Source organism: Scylla paramamosain, chromosome 21 (assembly GCF_035594125.1).
Source record: "Scylla paramamosain isolate STU-SP2022 chromosome 21, ASM3559412v1, whole genome shotgun sequence".
NCBI classification, from domain to species: domain Eukaryota; kingdom Metazoa; phylum Arthropoda; class Malacostraca; order Decapoda; family Portunidae; genus Scylla; species Scylla paramamosain.
Window position 1 is genome coordinate 6,382,654 of NC_087171.1, and position 16,876 is coordinate 6,399,529.

General features: G+C 41.7%; 1 protein-coding gene across 2 annotated transcripts in view; it reads right to left on the minus strand.

Annotated features, from left to right (window-relative positions):
• Positions 1–16,876, minus strand: part of LOC135110918 (protein TEX261-like) — a 290,884-nt gene that overhangs the window by 256,390 nt on the left and 17,618 nt on the right. For both annotated transcript variants that reach the window (XM_064023598.1, XM_064023597.1), the window contains exon 2: positions 4,972–5,003. The gene's annotated coding sequence lies outside the window, so the exon portion shown is untranslated. The remainder of the gene's footprint in view (positions 1–4,971; positions 5,004–16,876) is intronic.

Sequence of the window (16,876 nt, forward strand, 5' to 3'; positions counted from 1 at the left end):
TGTGTGTGTGTGTGTGTGTGTGTGTGTGTGTGTGTGTGTGTGTGTGTGTGTGTGTGTGTGTGCGCGCGCGCGCGGGTACGTGCAGAAATTTACCTTTCAAAACCAAAGCACTGATACTTGCAAAGGAGCGGGGGCAGAACAGAGGTGACACTGCATGAGCAAAGAACGCCCATGAATTCAAAGCTTTTGCACATGAGGACACGAAAACTCGAGTGTAGCTCAGACTCCGTAAAATTACGTTTTAGTAAATAACTACGAGTACTACACACACACACACACACACACACACTACAGATGTAAAAACATTATAAATAAAAGTTTTATACTTAAGCGAAAATGTTGGTGTGAGTACAGCATATTTCAGGTGGCGAGACTTTTGAAAATAATTTTACTAGTTTTTAATAGCTGTTTCTTCCCTCTTTTACTCCAAGCAGCGGGGGATGTGTAAGTATCAGCCGCAGACCTATAAAGGGTTACTGCTGCGGTCACGTCGTCGCCAGACGCTGGCATAGACGATCCCTGACCTCCCAGCAATTAAGCAACTTTTGGTAAAACCCGGAAGCACTTAGCCGTGGTGGGAGACACTTAGGGACAGTAAAACAACACAACAGGAGAGGGGAGTACACACCGTGGCGGAGAGCAGGGCAGGTCGTGTTTGGTGGTAAGTGCCTGTGAATAAATGTAGGTGTATGATGCCCGACCGGAGCAGTGTAATGGGATACGGTTGATTGATTTAAGGCGCAGCAGATTTGGGGGACGGAGTAAAAAATTTCATGAGGCTTGAAGAATGAGTAAGCAATAGGTGATACAACAAGATCAAAACTAAAACCTCAGTGTCTCTTTACGCGGTGCCTCGGGGATAAACAACACGGCGGGTTATGAGAATGATAGAAAAAATAATGTTCTGCATTTCTCTCTCATAACGTAATTAATTCTACAATGAACATCCTCGGTCTATCCTTTACTTATAATCTAAACTGGAAATTTCACATCTCATCTCTAGCTAAAACAGCTTTTATTAAGTTAGACGTTCTGAGACGTCTCCGCCAGTTTTTCTCATCCTCCCAGCTGTTAACTCTGTACAAGGGCCTTATCCGTCCATGTATGGAGTATGCTTCACATGTCTGGGGAGGGGGGGTTCCACTCATACCGCTCTTTTAGATAGTGTGGAACCAAAATCTTTACGTCTCTCTAACTGACTGGCTTCAGCCTCTTTCTCATCGCCGCAATGTTGCATATCTTGCTATCTTCTACCACTATTTTCATGCTAACTGCTCTTCTGATCTCGCTAGCTACATGCCTCCCCTCCTCCCGCGGCCTCGCTGCACAAGACTTTCTTCTTTCTCTCACCCCTATTCTGTCCACCTCTCTAATGCAAGAGTTAACCAGTATTCCCAATCATTCATCCCTATCTCTGGTAAACTCTGGAACTCCCTTCCTGGTTCTGTATTTCCAGCTTCCTATAACTTGAACTCCTTCAAGAGGGATGTTTCAAGAACCTTATCCTTCAATTTTTGACCACCGCTTCGGACCCTATTCGGGACAGGCATCTCAGTGGGCTTTTTTTTTTTTATTAGATTTTTGTTGCCCTTGGCCGGTGTCCTTCCTGCATAAAAAAAAAAAAAAATGTAGGTACATAAGCCAGTGCAATACCTATCTGCCTCACTCGCCTTGGACTGTTGCATCATAATCTTTTAAAAATCTTTGCTAACTTTGATTTCTTTTCTTGTTATGTTACATTTGGCACATTTGATAAACTGACATATCAACTAAACATGCACAGTGAATCGTTTGTGTATGGTACGAACTTAAACCAATTTATATTATTAGACCTCTCTCGTGATTAACTCGAAACAATAACAGAATAAAATAATACAATAAAATAAACAATAACATAAACCATGTACGACTAGTTTGTTATGGCAAAGCTGAGGCGAGTACATTACGGTGCTGTTTGTCATAATACTTGTTGCTCTCATTACAGGCCTCTCTTCCCTCGGGCAGTCTCGTCATTAGGCTAGTTGTGACTCTGCCGCTGTATGTAAGCAAATATAAATACGTATAAAACTCATAAAATAATATATATATATATATATATATATATATATATATATATATATATATATATATATATATATATATATATATATATATATATATATATATATATAAACTTGGAGAGAAAGCGCTACAAAAATTACTGCACACAGAAAACATGTAATTCAAGAAGCAAGACGGACCAACCGCCGAACTATTATCTCCTATATTTCTGTTGCTTCACTACTTTCTTCTACTGTTGTCATTCCAACTTTTCTCGTCCCACATGACAAAAAACATACGCGCCTCAATCGGTGCTTGGTGAGCACAAAGTTACCCCAAGCAAGGCACCAGCTTTCACCTTGCCTAAGCATGCCTCATTATATAACTATATGAATGGAGAAGAAGACCAAGGGAGTTTGACTAAAATAAGGTGAGGGTGAGAGATGCACAAGTCTCGCTAGAGCGGTGAACTTCTGGAGTGGTCGCTATCGTCGTGTAGTGTTGAGCGGCCGCCTTTATGTAGGGGTGTCCACCTCTGTCCAGCGCCACGCCTTGTTCTAATGTGTGTGTGATGTATAGCCCCCTAGTCACATAGGGTAGAGCTGAGCTGGTGCTGAGACGTCTTCGCCTCTTAACTCTTCCAGGAAAGTTACGAACAGTCTTCTATTCATTACTTTAATCAATTAAAGTAAAATGCTTACGCACCTTGTCGAAATCGTGAAAAAATTACATGTACAAAGATGAAATGTGTTAAGTGACAATTGATATAAATAATGACTAACAGCTCTCATCATCCCTCTTTACTCAGACTCATATTCGTGCTTAGGTGCAGCTGCCATACACAGTGGCCACTGGAAGCATATAGTTATCAAGGAAGAATTGTGGCTGACGATGTAAAAAAAAACTTCCAGCACTAACCAACCTGGGAAGCGTTTTGGTTAGGTGGCTCACAAAGGCACTGTGGAACTGGTTGTAAGACTCGCCCGATATCTTGCACTTTTATTTTCTTTTTCCATATTGTGTTGTGGTGTGATGTTACACATCAGTCACAGTCCTAACTGTGACCACCACCAACAGTGGTTAACAATGGTGCAACAACCCAGACAGCGTTTTGATGCTTCTGAACTCATTGACGAAAGCCGAACTACATCTGGATGGTGAAATTCAATTAATCATGCTACAGATTTGACATGGATGTTGGGCTGCGAGACACGTTCCGCATGTTGCTTAAAATACTTATGAATGCTGCTTAAAAAGCAACTCATGTGATATTATAGGCAAAATTGCACATGTAAGTTAATGCAAAAAAAAAAAAAAAAAAAAAAAGGTGCTTTAAGCTACGATGCAACTTAAACGACCTGATTTTAAGACGCCTCGCAGACCTGGTCATACGGAGCCCGCCTGCACACGCCACGCCAAGTGTCGCGCTGCCGTGATAGTTGCGGCGAGTGACATGTTGCTATCAATGACTTTGTTTTTAATATGTGGAGCTTTATCTGCATTCTGATCACACTATCGTGTTCACAAGAATTTTTCCTACTTGATGCAGTAATATATTTCAGCATTCAATGATTAACTGTCGAAAATAGCGACCATAAGTAAAACATGTCATAAACATTTTCTTTAACATCTTCACAGTTCAACTCGTCGTAATACCATTTTCTTTTTTGTTTCGTCAAATTTTTACAATACATCTTGATTCTACAGTCATTGCTGAGTTTGATGGTGTCAATCAAAACTGTCTATTCCGTATATGAAGTGAGTTATGGCAAATAATTCACACATTTTGCGCGCTTGAGCTTGAGCTGTAGTGACGAGGAGATAGTGTCGCGATTTGAGGCAGAAACCTTCGCTCACATGCCGATAAATCGAAATATGCAAAATATGGTAAAACTGTGGATCTGACGAAGAAATGTCATAAAATAAAGATGTGCCGTTGAAAGTTAACTTAAAGGAGGTGTTTCCAAGACGGAAATTGCAATTTTTATATGCGATGGACACCAAGAGGTGCTCCTGGCCAAATCACCGTTGTACCCTCCAGGGGGCAGGCGGAATGGTGGGCTGTACAAATGTGCGGTAACGAAATTAGAATCCCCTCTCTCCGCTCGGCGGAAAAAAAAAAAAAAACTAATGAAACTGTTTTTTTCAAACTGACCAGCAAACCACAATCTTACGAGAAGCATTCCTCTGGTGTGGCGAAAGTGGCAACAAAAATCAGCAGACTATCAAACGAACAAAAGAGTGGGAAGCTAAACCGAAGTGCTGATCTTTGAAGACATCGCATAAATATTAGTTTTTAATATGAAAAAAAAAAGTGCGATTTGAGAGAAGTTTGCATAAAAAAATCTACATCTTAAATTTTCTGACCATATTATCGTATACTACAAGATCTACAACATAAAGCCTGTTAGAAAAAAAAAAAGCCTAAAAAAATCTTATACCAGAGAGCTTACGCCATAAAGCCAACATAAAAAAAGAAGCAACACCGAAAAAAAGGCTTAACCAAAAAAAGCGACTGATCAATTACAGTACCGGCATCATGAACATTAGTGAATGGTATTTTCTTCTCCATAACCTCTTTGGCGCCACACGTGATCGTCAAATTCAGGCACTAAAGGAAAAGCAAACATATCTCTCAAGAACACCAAGACAACTAGTGCCAGTTTTGCGATGAGGAGCTACAAAACGATGTTCAGTGAGATGTTATGTTGAGACATCTTGAGGATTACATAACCTGAACACGTATGTTGTTTTTTTTATTTTTTTTAAGAGAAAAGAATGTTTGACGTGCAATGTAATTAGACCTTTACGAGTAATATTCTAGAGATGGGAAGAAGGCGGCGGGGAAAGCAGCCCTGGTTTTACATCAAACTGTTGTGATGAGTTTGAAGAGAACATGATTACTAACTATGCATTTCAATACGTACTTACCAAGCTCGTCGAGATGGAACGAGTGGCAAGTTCTGAAAGAAAATTTTATCACTTTATTGCTTAGAATACTAGTACATTAACCTAAATACACAATTCATTTAAAGCAATCAAGTTAGTAACCTGCATGATTAATTCCAAATAACAGCAAAACATTCATCAATAATACACAATAAAGGTAAACAATTGTGACATCAAGACTACACAGCTAAGCTATTTATTACGAAACCAAAGATACATTTTGCACAGGGCCATTGCCCTTTTTTTTTTTTAAGCTTTTCACTACAGCATACAAAAAAAAGATGTGAATCGTACAAGAATCCAACAATGAAATACATAAGAGATGTACGCACGTAGCATCACCGCCGTGCTGTCCTGGTGAACTGTGAATCGCGGAGGCAGTAGACACCTGCCGAAACGATAATTACTCCCAGTGAGGTCTAAAGCACTGTTCAGTGGGTGCTGTGAACTTATTATTAAACCCAGCTGTGACCAGCTGTGTCTTTAGAGGGCAGTCACAGCCTGCCCTCTAAAGACAACTCTCTTCCTCCACACAAAACTACAAGCACCTAATAACACACACACCCTTCACTCAAAAATTTTAAAATCATCATGGCGACTCCTACACCAGCCACGGAGTCCCCATCTGGGGAGGGGACCATAAATGTCCCCAGGTCAGACTGCCTTTCTGTCGACGACCCCAAGTGTCTTGACACCCCCCTCAACTTCTTCTTCATTAACTTCTGCAACATTCGCGGTCTAAGATCTAATTTTCAATCTGTAGATACACCACCTCTCCTCTTCTAAACCTCATCTTCTCTTCCTCACTGAAACTCAGGTGTCTGAGGCAACTGACAGTAGCCCCTTTTCTGTTCCCTCCTACTTTCTCTATCCTCATTTTCGATCCAAAGCTGGATGCTGCGTTTATGTGCGCAATGACTTAACTTGCTCTTGTGCCCACGCTCTTGAATCTTCAGAGTTTTCCACCATCTGGCTACGACTACAGAGTCACTCTCATACTAAATTTATCTGTGCTGTATACCTCTCACCTAACTCCTCTGACTATAAGAAATTCTTTGACTACTTAACTTCCAGAGTGGAGCACATTCTGACCCTCTTCCCTTTTACAGAGATCTCCATTCTTGGAGACTTCAATGTTCACCACCAGCTTTGGCTTTCCTCTCCCTTCACTGACCATCCTGGTGAACTAGCCTACAACTTTGCTATCCTCCATGACCTAGAGCAATTGGTGCAACACCCTATTCGTATTCCTGACCGTCTTGGAGATACGCCCAACATTCTTGACCTTTTCCTGACCTCTAATCCTTCTGCTTATGCTGTCACCCTTTCTATTCAGTTGGGCTCCTCCGATCACAATCTCATATCTTTATCTTGTCCTATCACTCCAATCCCTCCTCAGGGTCCCCCTAAGCGAAGGTACCTCTGGCGTTTTGCCTCTGCTAGTTGGGGGGACCTGAGGATGTATTTTGCTGATTTTCCTTGGAATGACTACTGCTTCCGTGTCAGAGACCCGTCTTTGTGTGCTGAGCGCATAACAGAGGTGATAGTGTCTGGCATGGAGGCGTACATTCCTCACTCTTTTTCTCGTCCTAAACCTTCTAAACCTTGGTTTAACACAGCTTGTTCTCGTGCTATACATGATAGAGAGGTGGCCCACAAAAGGTACTTAAGCGTTCCATCACCAGAATCTCATGCACTTTATATTTCTGCACGGAACCATGCCAAGTTTGTTCTCCAACTAGCCAAAAACTCCTTCATTAATAGAAAATGTCAAAACCTTTCAAGATCTAACTCCAGACTCCAGCCAGACTCCAGACCCTCGTGATTTCTGGCATCTAGCCAAAAATATCTCCAATAACTTTGCTTCTTCTTCTTTCCCTCCTCTATTTCAACCAGATGGCACCACTGCTATCACATCTATTTCTAAAGCTGAACTCTTTGCTCAAACCTTTGCTAAAAACTCTACCTTGGACGATTCTGGGCTTGTTCCTCCCTCTCCTCCACCCTCTGACTACTTCATGCCACCTATTAAAATTCTTCGCAATGATGTTTTCCATGCCCTCGTTGGCCTAAACCCTCGGAAAGCTTATGGACCTGATGGGGTCCCTCCTATTCTTCTCCGAAACTGTGCCTCCGTGCTTGCACCTTGCCTAGTCAAACTCTTTCAGCTCTGTCTGTCAACATCTACCTTTCCTTCTTGCTGGAAGTTTGCCTACATTCAACCTGTTCCTAAAAAGGGTGACCGTTCTAATCCCTCAAACTACCGTCCTATTGCTTTAATTTCCTGCCTATCTAAAGTTTTTGAATCTATCCTCAACAGGAAGATTCTTAAACATCTATCACTTCAGAACCTTCTATCTGATCGCCAGTATGGGTTCCGTCAAGGCCACTCTACTGGTGATCATCTGGCTTTCCTTACTGAGTCTTGGTCATCTTCTTTTAGAGATTTTGGTGAAACTTTTGCTGTTGCCTTGGACATATCAAAAGCTTTTGATAGAGTCTGGCACAAACCTTTGATTTCCAAACTACCCTCCTACGGCTTCTATCCTTCTCTCTGTAACTTCATCTCAAGTTTCCTTTCTGACCGTTCTATTGCTGCTGTGGTAGACGGTCAATGTTCTTCTCCTAAATCTATTAACAGTGGTGTTCCTCAGGGTTCTGTCCTGTCACCCACTCTCTTTCTATTATTCATTAATGATCTTCTAAACCAAACTTCTTGTCCTATCCACTCCTACGCTGATGATACCACCCTGCACTTTTCCACGTCTTTTCATAGACGTCCAACCCTTCAGGAGGTAAATATATCACGCAGGGAAGCCACAGAACGCCTGACTTCTGATCTTTCTAAAATTTCTGATTGGGGCAGAGCAAACTTGGTGTTGTTCAATGCCTCAAAAACTCAATTCCTCCATCTATCAACTCGACACAACCTTCCAGACAACTATCCCCTCTTCTTCAATGACACTCAACTGTCCCCTTCTTTTACACTGAACATCCTCGGTCTGTCCTTTACTTATAATCTGAACTGGAAACTTCACATCTCATCTCTAGCTAAAACAGCTTCTATGAAGTTAGGTGTTCTGAGACGTCTCCGCCAGTTTTTGTCACCCCCCCAGCTGCTAACTCTATACAAGGGCCTTATCCGTCCATGTATGGAGTATGCTTCACATGTCTGGGGGGGTTCCACTCATACTGGTCTTCTAGACAGGGTGGAATCAAAAGCTTTTCGTCTCATCAACTCCTCTCCTCTAACTGACTGTCTTCAGCCTCTCTCTCACCGCCGCAATGTTGCATCTCTAGCTGTCTTCTACCGCTATTTTCATGCTAACTGCTCTTCTGATCTTGCTAACTGCATGCCTCCCCTCCTTCCGCGGCCTCGCTGCACAAGACTTTCTTCTTTCTCTTACCCCTATTCTGTTCACCTCTCTAACGCAAGAGTTAACCAGTATTCTCAATCATTCATCCCTTTCTTTGGTAAACTCTGGAACTCCCTGCCTGCATCTGTATTTCCACCTTCCTATGACTTGAATTCCTTCAAGAGGGAGGTTTCAAGACACTTATCCATCAATTTTTGACCACTGCTTTGACCCTTTTATGGGACTGGCATTTCAGTGGGCATTTTTTTTTATTAGATTTTTGTTGCCCTTGGCCAGTGTCCTTCCTGCATAAAAAAAAAAAAAAAAGCTCTGCTCTAGGGCGGGCGGGTGGGTGGAAGTGCATTGGTCGCGGGGCGTGAGGGGTAGGAGGTGCAGCCGTCGCGTGGTGGTCAGTGGAGGCGTATATGGAGCAAACTGGGTACAGGTAAATTAAGTTAACCAGGTTGGCTGTGTGTCACGGGCGGGGCTCTTTACTACCACAAGCTTGGGGTTTAATGAGACGGAGATGAAAGTCGTGGCAAAGCGCAGCTCAGCGTATGCCCCCAAACTTTACTTAATTTACATATGTAACATTCCTCTTGGTGGTAGTTAGCACTAACTCCCGCGGCAGGCTTTAGTGTCCAGCCTGCAACAGATTCAGTCGCTATCTCCACTCTCGTGCCGCACTGCATTTTGTGCCCAACACTTGGTTTCTCCATCAACCTATGTGCTTTTCCTCGAGAGTTATTTTAAATTCCCATCATTACCAATACCATCGCCACCTCCGCTGCCACACTAAGGGCCTCCTAACCTCCACTACCTATTTGCGTGTGTTACTATGGGGAGTTTTATATCATCTCACCGTCTCATTCCATCTCCCTTGACTCAAATCTCACCATTACCTACCAGTCTGTAAATGTATCTCTCAGCTCACTGTCATTTCTAAATTCAACGCAGCCTACACTTAATACATTTATCTTTTTAATCCCTGTGGAAGGTTTTTAACAAGTTTGTTCCCTACTCAAAAATTTTCTTCCGATAACTCTGCATAAGCTCCCCCCAAGTCTCGAAGACACAAAATTGACTTTTTTGTTTATAATTTTTGTTTACAATCTAAGTATTGAAAACTAGCCACGTATATTACTATTCGCGAAAGAAAATACCTATTTATGTACACTACCTCCCCCGCCTCCGTCTCTCTCTCTCTCTCTCTCTCTCTCTCTCTCTCTCTCTCTCTCTCTCTCTCTCTCTCTCTCTCTCTCATTCCCTTTGTGTGTGTGTGTGTGTGTGTGTGTGTGTGTGTGTGTGTGTGTGTGTGTGTGTGTGTATGTGTGTGTTCGTGTGTGTTCGTGTGTGTGTGTGTGTGTGTGTGTGTGTGTGTGTGTGTGTGTGTGTGTGTGTGTGTGTGTGTGTGTGTGTGTGTATGTGTGTCACTGCTGATGCTCCCCGTGTTGAATGAACGCAAATTTAATGCAGGAGGAAAACAGAGGAAGGCAGGCGAACTATTGTAGTGTTTCGCAATAAAAGGAATAAAGAAGTAATGGCAAAGGCTAAATTTTTAGGTAGTAAATAAAAGAAAAAAAGCAGAAAGAGTGACGGATAGAGGCACATAGATAAGATATTTAAAGATACTGACACGAATATATAAAACGACGTGTCTGCCCCTCAGAAGGGACAAAGAGACTTTTAGCTCATATAGCCTTAAAAAGGATAAACATGATATATGGGAGAAAATTTAAAGCACAATAAAAGAAAACAAATACAAACAAAAAAAAAAATGATGTAAAAAGACTAGAAATACCTTGTAAATAAAGATAGCTAAGAACGAACTGGCCTACCGAATGAAAAGATTGCTTTAGTTTGAAGAGATAAATGATAATCATTCTGCAGGGTACTCCAAACAGAAAAATATAAAAATTACTTTGCGTCGTTAGATATCTAATACATTCGGAAAGTTTGTTATTATACTTTACTAAGTGGAGAGAGAGAGAGGGAGAGAGAGAGAGAGAGAGAGAGAGAGAGAGAGAGAGAGAGAGAGAGAGAGAGAGAGAGAGAGAGAGAGAGAGAGAGAGAGAGAGAGAGAGAGAGAGAGAGAGAGAGAGAGAGAGAGAATGAAAATTAAATCACTTGAGCATCACGAAATTAAAATATAATTAATATAATAAAAAACAAATCGGTTCCTCTTCCAAAAGAAAAATCCAGACAACAAGATTACAATTACATTCTATAAAGACGATGCAAACACAAAGAGAAAAAAAAAATGTACAGCAGTGATGATTTACCTCGCCAGAATACTCTCCCTCCCTCTTGCTCTGCCAGTAACAAGTGCAAGAGCAAGACTGGATGCGTATTGGACAACGTACGCAGATTCAAGGGCAATTTCATTTCAGCTTTCGCGGCGTTGATCCCTAGAGAGCGAAAGAAGAAAAAGTAAGATATTATACAGAGCCTGGAGACTACTGGGGTGGCGAGAAGAACTGAGGTGAGGACTATGGCTGGGAGCTGCAACACGAGGATAAATATTGATTAACTGATTGCTTCTAAAAGGGAAGCCATTGCAACATCTCGGTGATATGACGCCGCTACAAAATGTTCAAAGCAACTAAAATGGTAGGTTAAAATAGTGATAGTAATAACAAAATTGAGGTAGGTTAAGAATATAGTGAAGGTAAAACAAATCAGATCACCATGATACGGACCTTCAGTTGGATCTGGGAACTTTGAAATGACTTCGAGAACGTCACATCAGGGATAATGAAAGAGAAGAAGTGCTGGATAACTTGTGGTGATTATTCAGTCCGCTCATTGACTTGGCCTGATTGATGGGCTGAATTGACTTGCCTGAGAGCACCAGCACCAGCACCAGCTCCAGGAAAATGAAATAATAATAATAATAATAATAATAATAATAATAATAATAATAATAATAATAATAATAATAATAATGATAATAAAATGCTACCACGTACAACAGCAACAGCAACAACAACAACGACGATGACGACGACGACTACTACTACTACTACCACCACTACTACTAATAATAATAATAATACACTTGCGCATGAGGGACGGACAATTTTCACTTGATTTGATAAAACTTTTTTTTTTTTTTTCCTTCTTCTTCTTCTTCTTCTTCTTCTTCTTCTTCTTATTATTATTATTATTATTATTATTATTATTATTATTACTTCTTATTATTATTATCATCATTATTATTTCTAGCATTGGTAACAACAACAACAACAATAATAATAATAATAATAATAATAATAATAATAATAATAATAATAAAGAAATACACAGCAACAACAACCACAATAACAAAAGAACAATAATCTTGACACTCAGAGCGAGACGAAAGCACACGTGACGCATCTAGCAATGTTAAGAATTCCTACAACCTTTTATCCTTATACTTATTTGAAATGGGGCACTAAAATTTTATCTTGTTGCAGGTGCGTCTCTCATCTTCCCTTTAATTATCGCGCCGCCGCTCCGCCTCGCCACTCACCTTTTCCTGCGACTCCCTCCTCTTTACTTCCCTTCCTCACCCACCGTCACCCTCGAGCCAAAACTTGCCAAACCTCTCACAACTTGCCACTGCCCCAAACTTTAGATTGTAAACCAATACTAACTTCGAACAGCGAAAACTTGCCCGCCACATTACGTCAGGACGCCCTGGACCCTTGCTGCCCGCCCCCTCCTGGCCAAGGGTACCAGTCTCGTCCCCACCATGCGTCCACACACACAAACACACACACACACACACACACACACACACACACACACACACACACACAAACACAAACACACATACACACACACACAAACACACATAGTGGCTTGAAATTAGTGAAAATAATGTGAGTAATTAAGGGATTTTTGAGCTTTTTTCATATTAGCACTACTCCATGTTTACTCATATTATCATTCTCAACATCATCATCTTCCTCATCACCATCATTATCATCAACCTTTACGATTCCGCTGCGGAAACCAAGGCTTTCCTCATTTGTTCTCCACACAGTCTCTGCTGTCTGCACATCTATTTGAGGCCAAACCAACAAATTTTCTTATTTCATATCAGTAACTATGTCTGTCACACAACTGAACACACCGCTGATAAAATTACTCAGCAGTATGGGATTGCGGGACGCTGTACACCACCACCCCTACCCCGACCACCACCACCCATACCCCGACCACCACCACCGCCACCTCCACCACCACCACATCGATACAAACACAGCGACGTGGGGTCTCCTAATTCTGCAATGAAGGAAAAAAAAACAAAAAAAAACATACAGCATTTTTCCTTCAAAGCTGGAGGTAAGCATATTCCAATTTCTCATTGCTGAGGCAGCCGTTATGTGAACTGGGAAGTAACATGGTATTCTGCGTATGCTGATTACGATGCTTCCCTTCAGTGCCAGGCAAGCCAGCACACACTCCTCCGCACTACCTTCCATTAGTATTCCACTACTCGTCGAGTGTGAAGCGGCCCCCGCAGAGAAATTATCACGCTCATTAAATGCAGCCCCAATAACGCGATGCGCAGTACCCGCCGCATCTCCTCCCTTCCTCTTCCACACGACCACAGGGAAGCCTCGTGTCTGCAGCTCTCTCTCTCTCTCTCTCTCTCTCTCTCTCTCTCTCTCTCTCTCTCTCTCTCTCTTCAGTCTTTCGTCTTCTGTGGGTGGAGTGCAAGAGGTGCTGGAGGGGAATGGCGAAAGAAACGCAAAAAAAGAGAGGATTTCGAAAAAAAAGTCAGGTCAAGAAAATATATATCCCAGCCACGTCTCTTTGCTCGAATTTTCCGGACCATGAATGGAGGAGAGAGAGAAAGAGAGAGAGAGAAAAAAAAGCTCCATGGAATTTGCAAAATCACCAACAAAATCAGCGTCTGCTCCCAAATACAGTACACACAAGAAGCAGCTTCCTCACACCACAACGCTAAATTATACTCCCTCTCGTTAAACGCCAGGTACCAGCTTAAATGATTTTCGTGCCGGCATCACTCATTACGTTATTCAGGCAGCGTGTGGCCCCGACCCCCCCTGCCTCCATCAACGTTGTTAAAGTTCTTCAGTCCATTTCTTCATGGTTAAGAATTAGGGTCGAATGCGGTCCAACTCGTGTCGGCAGCACGGTGCATCTAGTAAAACTCTCAGGGCGTGGACGACGAGACTCGGTTAAACTTTAAACTCTTAAACACACTGTGTCTTAACTTTGAGACTAAACACACGCCACGGACACAGGTTTTTGGTGCTGATGTATAGCATTCGTCTTTACCGACCTACAGCGGTTCCAGCAGCTGGCCTCGTAAAAATGTGATGAGTCTGACTTTTCCGGCACAAAACAACGGCCGGCTAGCCTCATCACGGCCACGGTAATGGCCTTTCCCGCTGCTCAAGGTTTGAACCGAAATACCGAATATTGGTTCTTGTCAGTACACATTTAGGATCGATCTTCCCTATCCTTAAAACTTGTACCAGTGTACCGAAAAACAGCAATACTAAAGCTCGGGAGGTGGCGCAGGTGTTCCCAGCATCCCCCACACAATTACTGATTTATTTCATTGTGAGGCGGAGGCTGAGGGATCATCGCTTGGACGTGATCGCAGTGACTAGAGTTCGAGTCCTACTGGAACCTGGTTATTTTCAGGCTATCGCAGGATCAAAGAATGACCGCTTACTTCACATCATCCCTATATTCAATGGCGACTGTATCTTGGAGCTCATGGGAGGGGGGATTGCATGAATTTCTGCAAGAACATTACTCTAAAGAAATCCTGGAGGCTGGCAAACTGCGAGTAAGCCTCTATAAATATACAGGCCTAGAACAAGTGAAGAAAAAGGAAGAAATAAACAAAGACGAAGTAAAAATTCTTTATCTATTTATATTTGAATATCTATGTACCAATCTTTCCATCCCTAATCTATCTACTTACCTACCACCTATGTAGCATGACAGATACAGGCCAACCTGATCAGCGAGCGAAAAGTTCACCTCCTGCGGCAAGAAATCATCCACACAAGGCTCCCGTCCTCTAGCCTCGATTGCGCCCTCCGTCACCCCGGGAATGAAATGGCGCTTCAAAGGTGCCTGCAATAACATACGTGCCTGGGGCAGCCTAGACTGACACTGACTGCCAGATCCTGATTCCCAATCATGCCCACCATTGTAAATTACATAAACCCTGGGCCTCAGAAGTTACCTATGCATCTATCTATATTTATACCTGTATATATATATATATATATATATATATATATATATATATATATATATATATATATATATATATATATATATATATATATATATATATATATATATATATATATATATATATATATATATATATATGTGTGTGTGTGTGTGTGTGTGTGTGTGTGTGTGTGTGTATACACACACACACACACACACACACACACACACACACAGTATATGCATGCGCACATACAGCCACGAAACTCTAACATCTGGAAGTTGAAACTTTTCTCAGGAGGTGCAAATGAACTCAACACTACAAGCACTACCACATTTCTGGCCAGCATACCAGCAACAGCACCGCTCTGCCTCGGTCACCTTGCACCGCCACGCTTCCCTTCCTCCACATTGGTGCACTACGACTCTTCAGTCTCTCCTCTTCACATCATAACGAAAATGTTCATGTTTCTCTATCCCTCTTAAATCCATAGTCCACAAACTTTGACATCGCTACACCACCACTCGCTCTCCTCACGGTGCCTGGGATCAGTGTTCACAAACATTTCGGCGCCTCATCTTGACCATTTTCAAGATGCTGTAGTGGATTTTAACAGGGTTTTTTTTAATGACGTTTTCATTATTCTAGTGATAACTGAACAAAAATTATACATCATCAGTGGGGAAGAGACACGTAATTACCCGCCTCTTCAAATAGTTCCAATGAAAGAACAATGCAACCCCTCCACTGCTTTCTAGCACACTCACGCCACGCACCTCAGCAATCAATGGTCTAACAAGTTTTATAAATTTGTCGCAACTTTTACTTTTGGAAATTGGGAACAGTGAGCAAATGTGTGTGAATTAAAGGAAATTATAACCTTAAACTTTGTGTGTGTGTGTGTGTGTGTGTGTGTGTGTGTGTGTGTGTGTGTGTGTGTGTGTGTGTGTGTGTGTGTGTGTGTGTGTGTGTGTGTGTGTGTGTGTGTGTGTGTGTGTGTGTGTGTGTGTATAAATGGATGCAGCTGCTGAACATTCATAATCAATAGTCGAGATAAATAGACATGGTAATGCAGGTAAACAAACCTGATAATACTTGTTCACTATTCAGGAAACTATTTCGTTAAAGCTTATAAGTAAAACATGGAGAGAGTTTGTTGTGTCATGGATACATTATCAGAGGTCAACTAAAATATTAAGTTATCAGCCTTGCTTTAAGAGAGATAGCAATCCTCATCAGCCCATAGCTGAGGCGAGTCGTCAAGAGGTTATGCGAGAGACTTCTCACATCGAAAGCAATGTCGAGTGATGATGGTGTAACTTTAATGCAAGCTTGGTGTGGTTTTGTTACTATTTCTGCAGTAAACTTAGACAAAAGCGAAAATAATTATAATAATGATGATAAGTGATAAAATAATGTAAGAAAGACAAGAAGATATTTTGCGCAGTGACAGTGAGCTTGTCATTTAGAGATAATGAAAGTGCTTCAGCGTTTATCTCTTCTACCTATGACAAGCTTTAGTGGAAGTAACTGAAGTCTTTTTAAGCGTTTTGATGATAAGATATAATTTTAACTATTTTACATAAAAAAAAAAACGCTTAGTCCAACTAATAAATGATGTGATCTTTGTGTGAGAGCCTTAAGCATTAAAAAAAAGAGCACCTAGAATGATAACAATTTTGAGGAGTACATCTGGAGTACCCGGAGTATCTGGAGTATGGCCTCGGCGTGTTACAAGGTCGCTGCATCACAGAACGCCCATTAGCAACCACCTTCAGGTCGCTTCAGGATCCTGTCTGAGCTGTTACTGACTGAAAGGACTAAGGGCGAGGCGAAGGCTAAGCCCGAAACCATCCTGTGTATTTCCATGACATCTTTATTCTATTAATATGTGAATTTGCTTTATGTTTTTCTTAGCTTTAGTGCAAAACTACAAGTTCAATTATCTTCGAAAAAAGATACGAAAAAAGATATTGTATATTGCAAAGGAAAGCTAACAGCAACGGACCTTTAGGTACTTGTAAGGCTTTTTGATAACATATATATGAGAGAGAGAGAGAGAGAGAGAGAGAGAGAGAGAGAGAGAGAGAGAGAGAGAGAGAGAGAGAGAGAGAGAGAGAGAGAGAGAGAGAGAGAGAGAGAGAGATCGTGTGGGATTGATCAACGGCAAAAGAAAATGAAAAGTTGGAAGGTGTCAGATGTTTGATGATGCTGTGGCGAGTGCAGAGGGGGAGGAGGAGCTTGCTGGTGTGCGGGGAAAAGACACGAGAATGAAAGAAAGTCTCCGTCTGAGGATAAAGAGAAAGATATAATTAAC